The sequence below is a fragment of the Protopterus annectens genome, chromosome 6.part1 (genome assembly GCF_019279795.1).
Source record: "Protopterus annectens isolate FY-2018-M chromosome 6.part1, PAN1.0, whole genome shotgun sequence".
In the NCBI taxonomy this organism is placed as follows: domain Eukaryota; kingdom Metazoa; phylum Chordata; order Ceratodontiformes; family Protopteridae; genus Protopterus; species Protopterus annectens.
The window spans coordinates 54,072,569-54,084,393 of NC_056738.1; positions in this window are offsets into that span (position 1 = coordinate 54,072,569).

The window sequence follows — 11,825 nt, forward strand, 5'->3', positions numbered from 1 at the left end:
ACAGGAAACCCACCTTGTATAAATGTAGGGCTGTGTAGCAGGAAACCCACCTTGTATAAATGTAGGGCCGTGTAACAGGAAACCCACCTTGTATAAATGTAGGGCTGTGTAACAGGAAACCCACCTTGTATAAATGTAGGGCTGTGTAACAGGAAACCCACCTTGTATACATGTAGGGCCGTGTAACAGGAAACCCACCTTGTATAAATGTAGGGCCGTGTAACAGGAAACCCACCTTGTATAAATGTAGGGCCGTGTAACAGAAAACCCACCTTGTATAAATGTAGGGCTGTGTAACAGGAAACCCACCTTGTATAAATTTAGGGCCGTGTAACAGGAAACCCAGCTTGTATAAATGTAGGGCCGTGTAACAGGAAACCCACCTTGTATAAATGTAGAGTCATGTTACATGTTGATGCTGATCTTCATTTCACATCATTGAACAAGAGGAGCTGATGTCATTCACATGCTTCACACATCAAAATGAAAACCAAACTGGCAACGTTGTAAGAAATAAAGCAACATACTTATAAATAATACATAGGCAGTAGAGCAACATTTCTGCTACCCCCAAACTATTGTAGAGGTATTAATAGAAGAAAGCTTTGCTATAGCTTGCCTGAGCAACAATTCGGGAGGAAGAAAGGAACAGGTGAAAAAGCAAAAAATCCACAAGTATATAAAAAAGCAGTGGTAATATTTGCCCACAACTTCCCTTTTATTCACTTTTTATAACTGGGCTTTTTAGCCAGGGAACTACTCATGACAGGAGAATCAAGCATCTTCATAACAAAGCAGTGTAATATCTAGGTACCAGAGATCCTGCTGACATTGGCCTTGCAGCACCACAAACCATTGGGCTCAAGTATCCCACTCATTGTACAAAACCTCAATAAAGCTGGAAATGAGAAACACTGTGTTCTCAGAATTACAGAATAACCAAAACTGGAAGAAAGTGTAATACTGACAACATTTCTTTATGTTTAAAGGACAACTCAAAGCTATATAAAGTATGCAAGATGCTAAGAGTTGTGGTCACCACTGAAGAAGAGGTGTTAATATGTCCCCACAGACAGTACTGATAATGCTTAAATGACAATTAGTCAGTGTTTGCATGTTAAGGACTGCAATGAGCAGTTAGTATAGCTCTTTGGTACAATTTAGCAAAATAGTTTGACACAGAGTTTAAGGAAGTGATATTATGTAGATACATAATAGTTCTTTGCTGATCCTGGAGACTTTTTCAAGCATAAATTATAGTCTATTAACTATATAGCAAGGAACTGTTTTAGCTCTTTGCTACAGCTTGACAATGGTGTATAATACAGCAAAAAGCTATCATGTAGCTACATAACAGCTCTTTGCCTGGTTTGAAGACCTGACTGTAAATATTCTGTATACTGCACACTCCGTCCCATAACAGCCAGCTGAGGGTTGTATCTAGTGCTTCATCCAAATAGGACATATTGGGTTTCACATTAGTTGTATACAGTTGTCTGATGATTCTGGGGTACAAGGCATTCCTTGTAAAGCCAGTAGTCAGTGATTCTGACCATCAGCCATTAAGCACAAATATGATACTTTGGTCCCTATGGGACTGAATGGAGAGGTTAATTGGAAGTATTTTATTTAATTGTTTGATTGTATTATTGATTGATTGAGTTTGTATTTTTTGTGTAAAAGGCAGCACATTTTTAGCTGAATTTTGTAACTCCTGGAAGGTTTCATACCGAGGCACTAGAGAATAAAATACTTTGGGGTCTGAACCACTGGTTTTAATTTTCTTATTGCTGCTAGTTGTATGGATTAAGCACAGCTAGTTGGGGTGCTAGCACAGAAGTGCCTGGTGTGCCGATACCACTTCAGCAGTTCAGCACCTGTTTCAGGAAGTTTTGGCTACAGTGTAGTTAGTTGCATCCTTCACCCTCTTCCAATGCATCTTTATGTTTATAGCCCACTATTATTTAGGCCCTCAAACCTAGACATGTTGGAACCCCTCTCACTTGCACTCAGGAACTATCCAGTACTAAATGTCTTGGGTTATCATTGACTCTCAATCTGCTATTCATTTTCAACCAGTAAAGCATGACAAAACTTACCTCCAGAATGGATTGCCTAACTTTGCATGGGAAATTATATGAGACCAAGAAATGAACAGTTTTGGTTGAGTGATCTGAAGACATAAGCATACCCACCTCAATGTTTGCACACAGTGAAGTTTGAAATAACATTGAATCTGGAACCCTAGAAGCAATGGCATTGTTACTCTTACTTCAGCATAGAATATCCACATATTTGGTAAGCTAACATCTCCTTTACTGAATGATATTGTTAAAATATTTAAACTGACATTTAGTAGTGTTTCATTTCAGAATTGGTCATTGCCGTTTCAGCTGTTTAAACCACTAATCAGTTAACCATTAGGGCAACTTATAGTAAAAGGTACACAGTTCTGAAAGAATGTCCATTTTTGATAACTTTAATTCTGCAGAAAGAAAGAAATCCACTTGCATTTACAGCAGCAACTGTTTAGTGATTGCTTTCATATAAAAGAATACCAGGTTCATTAGTTCTGTTTTTCATATAAAAGAATACCAGGTTCATTAGTTCTGTTTTTATTTTTATTTTCCTGCTTAAGTACCACAAGTTAGTTATAATTTTTTGAACAATAATTCTATCCAAAAAAGAAAACACTCTATACCTCTGTTTTATAAGATCAGAATTAAATTTGAACTACATACCCGTCATGAAGAGATATGAATAACTTCCTGAGCATGGGGGGATGACCTCACTTTGAACATATTTACCAACATGAATAAACCTTCCAGATGTGTGGCTTTTTGCAGGAGTAAAACAGTGTATTGCTACTTTTATTTTTTGCATTGAGATAGCAGAAACTGTTTGCTAGCATCATTAAATCACTTCAGACCACCACTCCTAGACACACCGGCATGGATTCAAAATGAGGAGTGGTCTGCAGAATTGCGCTCAGTTCTTAGAAATCTTATACAAAACATTGTGCTATTTTCTGAAGAGCTTATTCACTTTGCCAGTGGTGTGTCCTTAATAGTATTTATGTCCAAGGTAACTGAAAGAGGAGACAATTTATAAACTGGCAAAATGTGTGAGATTTCACTCCACCTTCTTAACAATGGCTCATTAGCTACATTATTTACACTGGATTCACCTCCCATGGCATTTCTGAGCAGTATTAAGGCAGTTAATGCTTCATGAAATACTGAAGAGCTCTACTCATAATTTAAAATCTGATTGCATGGAATTTCTTGTGGCAAGTTTCAGTGCTTTACCCTGTAAATGTTTTTATGTCTAGACGGCAACTATTGATTGGGCACTTTAATTGACAATGAGTCTAGATCTACTCTGAAATAATCCAACTCCATAACCTGCATCGATTCTTCTCTTTCCAGAATACGATATGAAGTTTTCCAGACGCCATTATGTCTCATTCTTGAGCTATTGCAAGCATATATATAAAAAAAAATGAATAGAGTTAAATGCATCAAGAAAGAATTGCACACTCATCTAATCCTCAGTAGAGTTGAACAGAAATAATGAAAGAATGCATAAACTGTTTTGTCAAGCTGATCTTCTTGTCTTCAATATAGTATCACCCACTGCCACACCGCAATCTTTCTGTTTAGACTTTCAGCATATTACCAGGTCTTTACCCTCCAAGTAACACAAAGAGATGATAATCTTATCCAGGAGTGGCCTTAGGTCAACTGGTGCCCTAGGCAAAAAGGCTCCACGGCACCTCCCACCACACCACCTATTGCCCCAATCCTGGTCTACGTAGACCAAATAAATACTGAAAACATACCCCTACTACAGCGGCTCCCTTGGCAGCCGCCTAGTTGGCCTATGCCTAAGGCTGGCTATGATCTTATCAATTCACATTGAATTCACATGATAAAAGATCTTTTGTTTGTGGCATGTCTGTTAAATTGCAAAGCACATATTTTACACAATCCAAGTAGCAGAGTAAAATTAACATTTGCCCCCTCCCACACATGCATATTGATTATCTGGCATCCAATGGTACTTGCTGGGCAGCAGAAGAGCCACACCCATATTGTGATTGGTACTAAGGTCATTCCCTACTAATTAAAACCTAAACTTCAAACTACTAGATATGATATCCACTGAATGAGTTTCTGCAAGAAGTGTAAATGAAGAACAAAGGTGCATTCAAAAGGCAGAGATACGGTGATTCCATAGCCCACCTTGTCACATATTAGTACCTTGGAAAAGAAAGTTTAAGTATTACACACAAGGAATGCAAATTATGTTTTGTTTTTGTTGTTGTTTTGCTGTGTTTTATATAAATGAATCAGATTGAACTGGTCTGCAGACACTTTTCAATCATGACCAAAGTGAAGAGGCAGTCAGAAAAACAAAATCATAATTAAGGGAATATAAATAACTAGTAGTATAAGTGTAGAAAATAAAAAATGTTAAACACACACATATCTATCTATCTATCTATCTATCTATCTATCTATCTATCTATCTATCTATCTATCTATCTATCTATCTATATCTATCTAGATACATAATTATTTCTATAATCTAGCTATATCTATATCTCTATATTATATATCTATATGAATATGAAATTATAAACAGATGAGTATATACAAACTCCTTATTTAAATGTCGACACCCGTAATGTTTTGTGCTGACAGACTGAAAAAAAGACTGAAACTACAGGAGTAGAGGAAATCTCAAACATTATTCATCTTCATTAAACTTGTTTTTTGCAATGGGCAAGCCTTCCCTGCACCCCTGATGTGGGTGAAAGCCCACCCACCCCTGAACTTATGTATACCAACTCTGAGATCCCCATGCATTGCAGAAAAGGGAATATTCTGGGAAACAGCCAGCAGGCTTGCTATATACAAGTCTGTTTTTCGGCCATTCAGTCTCTGTATTTTGAGACTCGGTCATGTGAGTCCAGACATTTCATATGTTTACCATATGTACTGGGTTGGCCTTAGATTAAATGGCACCCTATGCAAAAGGTCTCCGTTCTGTCCTTCCCCAGAAAAATCACCCAGTGCCCCCATCCAGGAATACCCACACCGCACACATTACTTTTTTCTTCCCTTTTCTCACAGTTTCTCTTCCTCGTCGTTTTTTTTTAATTTTACTGATTCAGTCAACATATTTTGAGTATGCAACACTGTTCTCTGATAACTGGGTAGAAAACAATTGTATTAAACTGGGGTCTGCAAATCCTCCAGAAGCCATAGGGGTATCTAGATGTTTTTCTGGGGTACATTTTACAGTGTTTTTTTTAAAACAAGCTTTACATCCAGTAATGGCTTGAATAAAAACTATGATTAAAGGAAAAAATGCAGTCTTGGTTTTCATCTTTTCTTTTCCTTGAACCCTTCCAACAGCCCCCTTCAAATGGCCAAGACTACACTGTAATAACTGGGTAGAAATGACAGTATTAAGCCATGGGTCTGAGGGCCCCAATGCTCCCAGAAGCCACGGGGTTTCTAGATGCTTTGAGGTACATTTTACGTTTTTCTTAAACAACCTTTTCATTCAGTGATGGCCTGAACATAAGTTATGATTAAGAGAATTAATTCAGGGAAGCTCTTCAACTTTGGTTTTCTTTGAATCCATTCAACCCCCCCCCCCCTACCACCACCAGCTGACCAAGACTACCTACACAGTAATAAACACAAATCATTTCAACACACTCAAAATGACCAAGACTACACTATAATAACTAAAGTAAGCTGGGGTCTAGGGGCTGCTAAGCACCAGAAGCCATGTTTACAGATGTTCTGGGGTGCATTTTAGAACTTTTTCCTAACCTTTTGATTCAGTGATTACCTGAACAAAAATCATACATAAGGAAAGACATTAAACCATGCTTTCTTATTTCAAGAAAAAATGAGTTGTATCCAAGGCTTAATGCTAAAAGTTAACCAAATAGCAGTGCTTAAAAATATAGAAGTTGAATGTTTGTGATGATACTTAAATCATACCTATAAATAGTAACTGCCTTCCTATGCCACCTTAAAAAAAGGTTGTCATTTTCTGTGTATCCCTGTATTGTGTTTAATTGGGCTGAAAATTAAGAGAAAAATAGCTACAATCATATATTTCAAGTCACTGTTATCATATGTTCATAAAGCATCCCCTCTCAACCCCTAACTACAAAAGACAGACACCTGCAGTGTACCCCTATAATGTCAAACTTGGAAAAAATGAAAAAAACAAATTGAACATATCTGTTGTCAGACACGCATAAACAAAATGCATCTTTATCCCCCACAAAAGATAGCCACTTGTATACATATGTACCTGATGTTCATCTGGAAAAAATAATTACAATAATGTTTTCAACTTACTTTTAGACAATACAATGCTCCAGTACAAGCTTAATGACCCTGTTTGCACCCCTCAGAAGTTTGCAAGGAAAACTGAAAAAGTAATGACTACACCCCTCTGTAGTTTGTGAGGAAAGATGAAAAAGTAATGGCTACACTGTCCCCATCCAATAGAAGATCATGACCTCTTTGGTTTGGGAGGAAAGTTAAAGAAATAATGACATCATCCCCAACTCACCACACAAGCCACTGCAACCCCCTGTCTACAACTCTGATCAAGGATGGTTTTAGACAGGTGGGGTTCAGTTTGCATTTATTTCTAAATAAAAGTCATAAATGCATCACAGAATTCCCAGGCTTTCAGTGGCTACTAAGCTTGTATCAAAATCTACTTATACAGTCTTGGTATGTGCAGGCCACCAGCCCCCCTGAAGATCTGCAGGTTTGTGTATTCTGTGATGCATTTACCCCTAGCCCCCATTTTTGAGAAATGACTGAAACCTGAGCAAGTGATATGAGGATCAGTTACTTTAATCTGGACAACCCCAGCAAGCAGCTATAGCCACATCTACATAGAAGTCAGGTATTGGACTGTGATAAAAAGAGGATGGCCATGTAGTGCATTTCATCTTTGTTCGAAACAATTGCCACAAATTATAATATTCCAAGTTGCTTCATACAAATCACACTAGTTTTTCATAGTCAGAATAATAAGCAAACAACAGCTTTTCCTCCATACACAGCCCAGCGATTATATGTACGCTAACTGTGAACATCAGGTATCAAGTTAAGTAGTTCATATAACTTCTCTCAAATTCACACCAGTCCTGCAAAGTCAGATAATAGTGACTGCTTAAAAATGAGCAAAACACAAGAGCATCAGTTACTTTCATCCAGCCAACCCCAAATCTATAGCTATCAACCATTTATCTCTAGAATCAGGGACAAATCCCAAAAATATGGACACATTTTAAAATATTAGTTCTATTAATATGAGGAAATGACTGAAAAAGAGAAAGTGAAATAACAACCCCAGGCCTGCAATTTGCAACTTCTTACCCCCAGAATTAAGGAAAAATCCAACAAATGCATAAATTCAATAAAATAAAATAATCAGAGAAACATTTTTAAATTTTGGTACCATTAACATGAGGACTTGATAGAAAAAAAGAATGTGAAATAACAACCTCAACCTCTTAGCTCTCAACCGGTTACCTCCAGAATCACATATTTTAAAATATTAGTACTATTAACATGAGGAGTTGACCAAATAAAGTGTGTGAAATAGCATACATTTCTGATGCAAGAGAAGTCTATAACTCTAATTATTGTCATTATAATTAGGTGCAATTCACCACCTTTTCTCCCCAAAAAGTATCACCATAACTTGCCCAAAATATTCCAGGCTACTCCACACAAATCACTATAAATAATCTAAAAAATATCTAGTTGATCACTGCCAACATCCTACAAATTACTAAAAATGTTGCAAAAAATATTTGGTTGATTACTGGCAGCATTATGGAGAAAAATACTAAGAATTCTTACCTCACTGCTTTCTGTTTTGCACAATTCCTCTTAAATATCCATAACTACCACCACTCTCAGGATGACTAGCTAATTAGTGAAGCCAGGCCTTAGTGTTTCTAGTTTTATTAAAAAAAAGAAAAAAACAAAAAACAACAAATTGATCCAGACGCTCAGTACTGAGAGTACCACCAGATCTCTCAGACTAATTTGAACATTGTGAGGTCTCTACTCAGAGACCTTGCAACACCCAAGTCTAATGTGACATTTCTTAATTGGCCTTAATGGTCAAGTCAAGGGCACCATTCACTCTGAGTGGTAAGCCCATCTTGTTGAAGCAGGGCACCACGTTTTACTTATCTATTTTTAGACCAATTTAATGACATGTTTTGTTGCTCTAAAAAAATAAATAAATACATTAAAAGGGCTCCCTTTCAGCCTTTCCAAACAGGGCACCCTAGGCGGTTGCTTAGTTTGCTGATGGAAAAGGCCAGTCCTGCATACATACAACTTTGAAAGCTTTGGTTTACTGCCTTACCAGGCATATTGCCCTGGCTGTAGAGAGGCTATCATTCACTGGTAGTGAAGAGGGCATGCACAGGCCAAAATCACAGGAAGGGAGGCATGTCATGTCATGCTGACTCCAGCCAATTAGAGATGACTCATTAATTCAAAATTCTTCTCCCTTAAATCTTTCTTCCTTCTCAAAGGGCAGAAGTGATCTTATCTTCTGAAAGGCCATTAAGGCTTTGTCTCACTGGAGAAGGAAGACCCACCAATATCAATTTCTATGGCAAGATTTTACTGTATTCCCTACCCTTCTAGAAAAGTGGAAGAGAGAATAGAATGAATAGGCTAATAGGTTCTCATGGCAAATGCTAGTGGTTGACAGTATCATAGACCAACTACAGACATAAGCTTATACTGATGCCTGGTTGATCCAGTCAGGTTACTGGCATTCAAAGCAGCAAGCAGCTTCTACAGTCTGTAGCCAGATAAGACACTGACCTACTAGATAAGTAACTTACACCATAAAAAGGCATTTTGGACATCATTTAGCAAACGTTATTCATTTATTTATTAGATCCACCAAGAACACCCACCCCTCCAAAAGACATGTGCAGCTATGTGGTTCCATTTGGCATGGGGCACACATGACCCAAATCAAAACTTTTTTCTTGTGTATTGCATTACTAAGATAAGAGCTCTGCACCCGTTACATTTCATGGTTGCTACATACTATGTTCCTAAACACAAGCATCAAATCAATGCTGTTAAAATAGAGCACCAACTTACAGACATAACCAACCTGCTTGTACGCTGGCAAGTTCAAACATGGATGGGTGTTGCATCTTTTACAGATAAATTCACCAGGTTGCATGCCTGCCTGCAAGTAGGGACATAGCATCAACAACCACGAACAACCACATGATTCATGGTAAACAACATCTTAAACATGCATTCATCTATGTGCACTTCTCACAAATTGTAGTGATCTAATAAATATGGTACTTTAATGGGTCCAGTTATCCATCAAACTATACATAAACATCAGGCATGGAAAGTGTAGTTTGTCATCTAACTACTTACCAAGTAAATGGGCATACTTTTATAGTCATGGGCCCAGCCCAAAGCCTATTTACCAAGATGCATGGCATATGCTTTATTAACTGTCTGTTTGCTTTTGTTTGTTCATTTATTAATACTATTGCTGGACTGATACAACACCCTTATTAGTCTCAGTCTAGGCTTACAGTGTAAGAAAGGGACAAGGGATATGTTTAGTCCATAATAATAGTAATACAAACAGATCTATATTGACAGTCCATTTTGGCTGTATAACAGAATTGTTACAGTATATATGTATATATATATATATATATATATATATATATATATATATTTATTTTTATTTTACATTTGTTAACCGGGGGTGTCTGACTGAGCTGAAAAGGCCCTTTTTCAGCAGAGGCTCAGGGAGAAAAGCTCCACAAAGAAAAATTAAAGACGCATTTAGTTAGACATGACCAGTATACACACAAATTACAAAAGACATGTTTTTTACAGTGGTATGCAGCACATCAACAGTTACAATGGAGAGAACAAACAAAAAAAATATTAATTTTAAAAATAAAGGTAATTAATAGATTTGTGGTATACAGCTGAAATTTGGAACATAAGTAGAATACATACACAGTACACAGGTACAGTACATACAATGTAGATTAGCCAGTGTTTGTGAGTAAGACTGAAAACTGTTATCAAGTGCTCTACATTTAGTATGTATATGTTACCTGCTTTCACTAGCATGGGGAGCAATCATGGCACTGCCAGCTTTGCTTGAGATGTTGCCTGATGAGGTCTTTAAAGGAGGCTTTGGGTGATGTGTTTTGAATGCTAGTAGGGATAGAGTTCCATTTTTTAGCCACTGAACTACTATATAGTGCATCTCCAAAGCTATTGTAGCTGTTGGTGACTTCTAGTAGTAGTTTGCTTGATGAACTAAGAGGCCTTTTGGCTGAGTGATGTTGTACTAGGTTTTTGAGGGCAGGACACTTATTGAGGAGGTAATAGATAAAATGACAGAGGCAGAGTTGATTGTAGGTTAGGAGGTTGGGCAGTTCAAGCCAGTGGAGCTGTCTCAAAGCAGTACAGTGATGAGTTATATATGAGCAATTTGCAGCAAAGTGGGCAATTCTGTTATAGCAGGCTTCCATTTTGTTTAGTTCAGTTTTGTTGAGATTAGTCAGAACAGGAGATGCATAGAGTAGGGTGGATAGAAGCTGGGAGCAAGCAATGGCTGATCTTGTGTTGTTGGTAAGAAATGGTTTGATACGGTAGAGTGATCCCAGTTTGGCATTTACTTTTTTAATAGTTAAGTTGAGATGACTATCAGATTTTAGGTGGGAGTCTATGGTTATTCCCAATAGCTTAGCCTGTGCCACTGGAGCAATTGGAGTAGCATTTGTGGAGTAGATAGTGAATTGACTGTTAGTGTTTTTGTTAGAACTGGTTATAATCATAAGCTGAGTTTTCTTTGGATTTAGGATAAGTTGGGCTTTGGTAAGGTAGTTTTCAACGTCAAAGAATGCTAGTTGAGTTGTTTGCAGGAGGGTGGGAATGTTTTGTGCAGCACAGATTATATATATTATATAGTTTGGCATTTACTTTTTTAATAGTTAAGTTGAGATGACTATCAAATTTTAGGTGGGAGTCTATGGTTATTCCCAATAGCTTAGCCTGTGCCACTGGAGCGATTGGAGTAGCATTTGTGGAGTAGATAGTGAATTGACTGTTAGTGTTTTTGTTAGAACTGGTTATAATCATAAGCTGAGTTTTCTTTGGATTTAGGATAAGTTGGGCTTTGGTAAGATAGTTTTCAACGTCAAAGAATGCTAGTTGAGTTGTTTGCAGGAGGGTGGGAATGTTTTGTGCAGCACAGATTTTATATATATATATATATATATATATATATATATATATATATATATATATATTATAGATATAGATATATATGTATAGCCATATATCTATATATGGGTCTGCTTTCCTTGGTTGAAACCCCATATCCTGAAATGTTACTTTCATGAGATGAAAATAATGAAAACTGAAATCCGGAACTGTGCAGTAGTTTTCCCCAGGGCAAGTAAACATTTGCCCAAAGTGGGGAAATATGCCTTTTTCCCCACTGCAGTGTGATCCGGGAGTTGGTATATGTACTTAGAGGGAGGTGTGTGGGGCATAGCCCTCAACCTAGGTGGATTTCAGATATGACAGAGTGTTTTCATGAAGTTTTGGGCAAGTGTTTTCTTGCTCCGGGAAAAATGCGTGTTTCGGGATTTTAGTTTTCATTACTTTCATTTCATGAAAATAATGTTTGAGTATTTGGGCTTTCGAGAATGGAAAGTAGATCCATACATATATATATAT